We start from the raw sequence: 5,384 nt of genomic DNA on the forward strand, positions 1-5,384 counted from the left end.
TTAAAACAGCTGTACAGATACAGTGAAAGGAATGTTAAGTGTTTTTGGTGCCCTTTAGTGTGATCCCGTCACCAGAGAAGTCGAACTAGGTCTTGAGTGTGGACCTCCTAATATGAACATTGGTGGTCAGACCTGGAAATTTAAAGATGGACAATGGATAACAGGTGATGCCTACGACACCTCACCTTTGGCAAATTTTTTATGTTTTTATGTTTTGTAAATTTGCTGTTTTAACAAAAAATTATACTTAGCTTTTCTCTTTTCATTACCAAAACAACATACCCAAGTCCATAGGGGGAGCCTTCTGAAACACAGCAATGGAGTTTGTTTTTGGACAAACTGGGCACGTGCTGGGGATGCCAGCCATTGCAAGATATCCTTGTACCCCACACTCAGAAACCACTGTTGCCCTTGATGCCAGGATTTTCATGTGTGTTATAATTGCTAGCAAGTAAATCACACATTCATGTTTTACTTTGAATTTCTCATCTAGAATCTGGTGGGAAAACATCTAGTAGGGAACTGCAGCGAGTTAAGAAAAGAAATACACAACTGGAGGAGGAGAACAACATTCTACAATTAAAGATTGAATGTCTTATAGATATGGTAAGAATTAAGCAACCTCTATTGTGCCTTTGCAATTTCAGTTGTTGATGTATTTTTGTTTCTACCAAACTTATTAATTAACTATTTATTCCAGTTAGCAGAGACCACTCTTGCGAACAACCAGACGAAGAAAGAAGATATAAAGACCCGACAGCATCAGAAGAAGTGATTAAAAAATAGAACATATTCATTCACAAGCAGACAAAGTCCAGCCTCGATACCACCACCACCGACTGACATTTGGAAGTGGACATAGGCAGCTTAAGTTCCCTTCCAGGAATACATCAACAAAGCGTCACCTAGACTGATCATTGTCTATGATTCCATCAAGCAGCTGATCATTCTGGAGCTGACTGATGAGTGAATTGATGAGACCAACAAAAGAAAGTATGATAATGATTAAGAACTGGTGGAGGAGGAGTGCAGGAGGCAAGGCTGGAAAACAGTCTGCAAGCCTCTGGAGGTGGGTTGCCAGGGATTCACAGGGTGTTCACTCTGAATGGTTTTCAAACAACTGGGACTCATTGGGGAGGCGGAATGGACGGCAATTAAATCCGCAACTGAAGCTGCAGAGAAAGTCCCAAGATACTGTGGACAAGTGCTGCTGGGACACTGGCTGGTGACTCACCCCGACTGAGTCACCTGGGGGAGGGCGGTCTGGCGTTGAAAGCCCAAAACCCAAATGACCCCAGGATACATCACTGATGATGTGCCAGGGCATCTTGCAAGATGTATCTTTCACTACAGTTTGAACTTTGAGGACTGTCTGTATGTTCCCAGTTATCCAGGTCATGGTTATTCAAAGTTTTTTAAATAAGTCCATTGGACTGAATGTTTCTTGAAAATGTTTTGCCTCTCATCATGACCATCACCTTTCGCCTATTTACAATCAGGTCCTTTCAAAAATCCCTAAAAGAACGACTCACTAGATTAACCCAGGTGATGTCCTTTATGCTAATGACCCTCATTAGAATACAAAGGCTCGGTGAAACTCACATTCCAACGACCCCCTGTGACACCCATTGGCACCCCCATCAAACATTGTTGAGGACCACATAGGTTTCAATTATGGATGTTGGAATATGAATAGTACTGACCCGACCTCACAGGTTTAATAAGCTGGGACAAGACCAGCCACCACGAGAACTGAAGAAGCCTCTTGGATAACAGGTGAAACATCTCCTAGAAACTTTCTTGTGGACTGATTCAAACAGCTTTAGTTAACTTTGAGGACTGTTGTCTATTGAATCATACTTCTATTTAATGGAAAAACAGTAATGCTGAATTAGATGTACATATATTTTGTAAAAGTGAGCCTATAATTGCAGGATGAATTTTGTTACAGCATAATGAAGGGCACCAGATTCAAATGTACTTTTACTTTTGACATTTATTTTAGAAATAAGTCAGCTAAACTAATTTGGGGCAATTGGTATTTTGGGATAAATGATGCTTTAGATTTGGGGCCATTGAAATATCAATAGCTAATCATTAAACATCTTATTGAATTGTTTGCTGAAGATGTCTTTTATATGAAATATTCATTTTGATTTTTAAAAAAATCATTGGGCAGACGGGACCCAAAAGTTGCAAAGTAAGACATGTCACACTGATTTATTACATCCCGCTTCAAAGCGGTGATGTATTGTAATTGTCAGCATTTCTGTGTTCGTCCGTCCGTCAGTCCGTCTGTCAGTCCACCAAATATCTTCGTAAGCTTTGCAGATAGAAAGATGAAACAAAAAGCACATTACTCGGGCAGCAAAGGGGATGAAAATGAGATGATGACCTTGACAAAACTAGGTCAAGGTCAAATTTTAACTTTTGTACACTAAGAAACTGGATAAGATAGAAAGACAAAGGAGAAGGCCAGTGTGAGTGAGACCGTAGATAAAAATTTCTGCTTTGATCTATGAAAGTAGGTCAGAGCACTAGCTTTGATCTTTGACCTATGCAAGTATGTCGGGTAAAATTTGGAATTCAGGGGTGTCGCGAGATGTTTCAGTATCTGCATTGGTTCTTTTTGGTTTTGAGTGAGTTTCCCATGTGTGAAGGACAAGACCTGCTGAAGTGAAACCAGGGGGTATCTGGGTTCCCGAGCTACTTTGCTTTTTTGTAAAACCCTATCATATTGCAGACATTTCTTGTAATTTTATCAGTTAGAATATTAAAATGTAGGACACATCCTTTCCTGAAGATGAGGGGACATTCTCCAAGGATGACAGTATTAACAACTGATGAAGAGGAGTACCAGCCAGTGCCTATTCCTCTCCTCAGGAGGTAACGATAACAACACAGCAGGAGAGATCAAGCAGCTGATGGCAGAGACAGAGAAGCATGAAATGGCCTTTGGCTCAATTGTCCAATACTTTTGGTCCCATTCAACACTCGGTCTTACAGAATTCTGCAACTAATAGAAGCAGTCATTTTGACTGCTTGGGCATTATTTGTATATACTGTAATTTTGATTATCATCAGAAAATATCTTAGAATAAATTGGTGGAATAGGTAAAAACACAGGACAGTAAATGAAAACTTATGATTGAGTATTTTATTTGTTTGACACAACATATTACTTCCAAACTTAAACTGTGCAATAAAAACAAATGTATTGATCCTGCTTGGAAATAGGTTGGTGTCATTGTTAGACTTTAACAATGTAAATTATTAAAGGGGTTCTATTATGAAAATCACACTTTTTCAGGTCTCTACATATACATAGTAGTCCTCCCTAACCCGAACAATTCCTAGAATGTAGTAAACAAACGTTTCCTGTATCAATATATATTTGGAGTTTTAGGAATTCATGGCCCGGACCGAATCAAAACGATCGGATTTTGCTAGAATACCGTTTGTGAAGTAATTGTCATTTTGTGACATAATTTACGTGACAGACTGCACTCTGTGATTGAAGATATTGATTGGTTGACATGCCAAAGGGCGGGGCAATGCCCAAAGGGGGAGTTTGTTAAGGCTACGGTAGCATTGTGTGATAATGTCCTAGCCCTAGGTAGCTAAAGCTTCTGCCTCCTGTTCTACTCTTAAAAACCCAACGGGTCACCAGAAATTTTGCATCCTCGGATCAAAGGGCCCTGGGAGGGTGAGGCACTTCAATTAGATCTTCAATGTAAGATGGAGCCTTACAGTGGAGAGCTTTAAATGTAATCATAAGGACTTTGAATTGTATTCTACAATTCATCAGGAGCCAATGTAGGGATGCTAGGACAGGAGAGATGTGCTCTCTCCTCCTTCGAGTCAGTAAGGGGGCAGCTGCATTCTGAACTACACCATATGACTATACCAAAGTCATACAGTCTATGGATGAAGTGAACAAGTCGATTATTGCTGCTGATACAGAAACCTCCCCGTGGTGCCGCCTGGGAAACGCTGACTGGTATAATCTGATATCACTATCTGATTACCACCACCAGTAGGCCAATATCTATAAACATACCTGATCTATTGCATGAGGACACCAAAGATGCCACAGAGACAGTTACACCCCCGGGGCCTTCGCTAGCAATCACCTCAATCAACATTGAAGGTCTCTCCAGATGCAAGACAGACATACTAGCGACAGTTTTGAAATGATGAGCAGGAATTGAACTGCCAATCTTGAATCACACTGTAGGACGACCCGCTCTACCACCCACTCTACCACTGAGCCATTGCCCCAACCTGGTAGGTCAGGGGCATAGTTATACTTGCTTTGACCATAGGTCAAAGCCAGCCCATATGTTCTCATTCACAATGGCCTTCTCCCTCATCTATCTATCTTATACCTGAGTGTAAAAAAGTTTAAAAATGTAACTTTCACCTAGTTTTCTCAAGGTCAAGGTCAACATCTAAGTTTCATCCCCTTTGCGGCCTGAGTAGTGTGCCTTTTGTTTCATCTTTCTTTCTGAACAGTTGTTAGGGTTAGGGTTAGGAAAGAAAATGGCCACTCTGGCTGCAATACAGACATTGCAGCCTCTGTCTTTCAGCTCGCTAATCGAGTGCGTCCCACTTGCAAAGGCTCCTCTGATGTGAAATGGTGATTGGGATGAGGGATGAACTGTGAAATGAAGCTGGGTATGCAAGTGGACCGACCTGAAAGCTTGTGATGGTTCTTCTGCTCCTTATCTCCATCTTCTCTCTGGGCCTTTCTCTGAAATGATTATCAATGTGAATCATCAACTCCATTAGCTGGATTAGAGAGCCGCTTTCCTCCTGTACCACTAGCTCACTTCCGAACCTCTTGAAAACATGGCTGGTAGGCTGCTTCTCCCCATCTACTCTCAGCAGCTAAAATCCAAAATCCAATTGCGTATTGGGATACGTTTTCGTCTCCTTGTCTCAAGTTCAGACGCTGACCCAACTTCTGTATACCCTTAACCAAATGGTCAAAAACCTGCTTTTTGTTCGTAATTAGCAGGGATTTCTGCTTGAACGAAGGTGGCTAATGAACAGACAGCTGCCTGTCCTGACAATAAGCTCATACAAAGGCCACTTGTGACTGATAAGTGGAGTAAGTACTCGGCTGCTGCTGAAAAACTAAAGAGCACTGGTGTAGGAACAGGGAATATGTTTCCAGTTTGCCCAAATATCTAGCTGGTGCTGGTATTGAGCTCTTGGCTGGGTAAAGAGCTGGGTGTTGGGAAGAGGAACCAACTGGTGGCAGAAACTGATCAGTCATCAACGTCATTTGGCCACTTCAATGAGCCACGGTGGTGGAGACTGTCTGGAGGTAGTCCAACATTCCTGAAGCTGGTCTCCTGCTGGCCCAACAGATCCCCTTA

Source organism: Antennarius striatus, chromosome 15 (genome assembly GCF_040054535.1).
Source record: "Antennarius striatus isolate MH-2024 chromosome 15, ASM4005453v1, whole genome shotgun sequence".
Taxonomy (NCBI): domain Eukaryota; kingdom Metazoa; phylum Chordata; class Actinopteri; order Lophiiformes; family Antennariidae; genus Antennarius; species Antennarius striatus.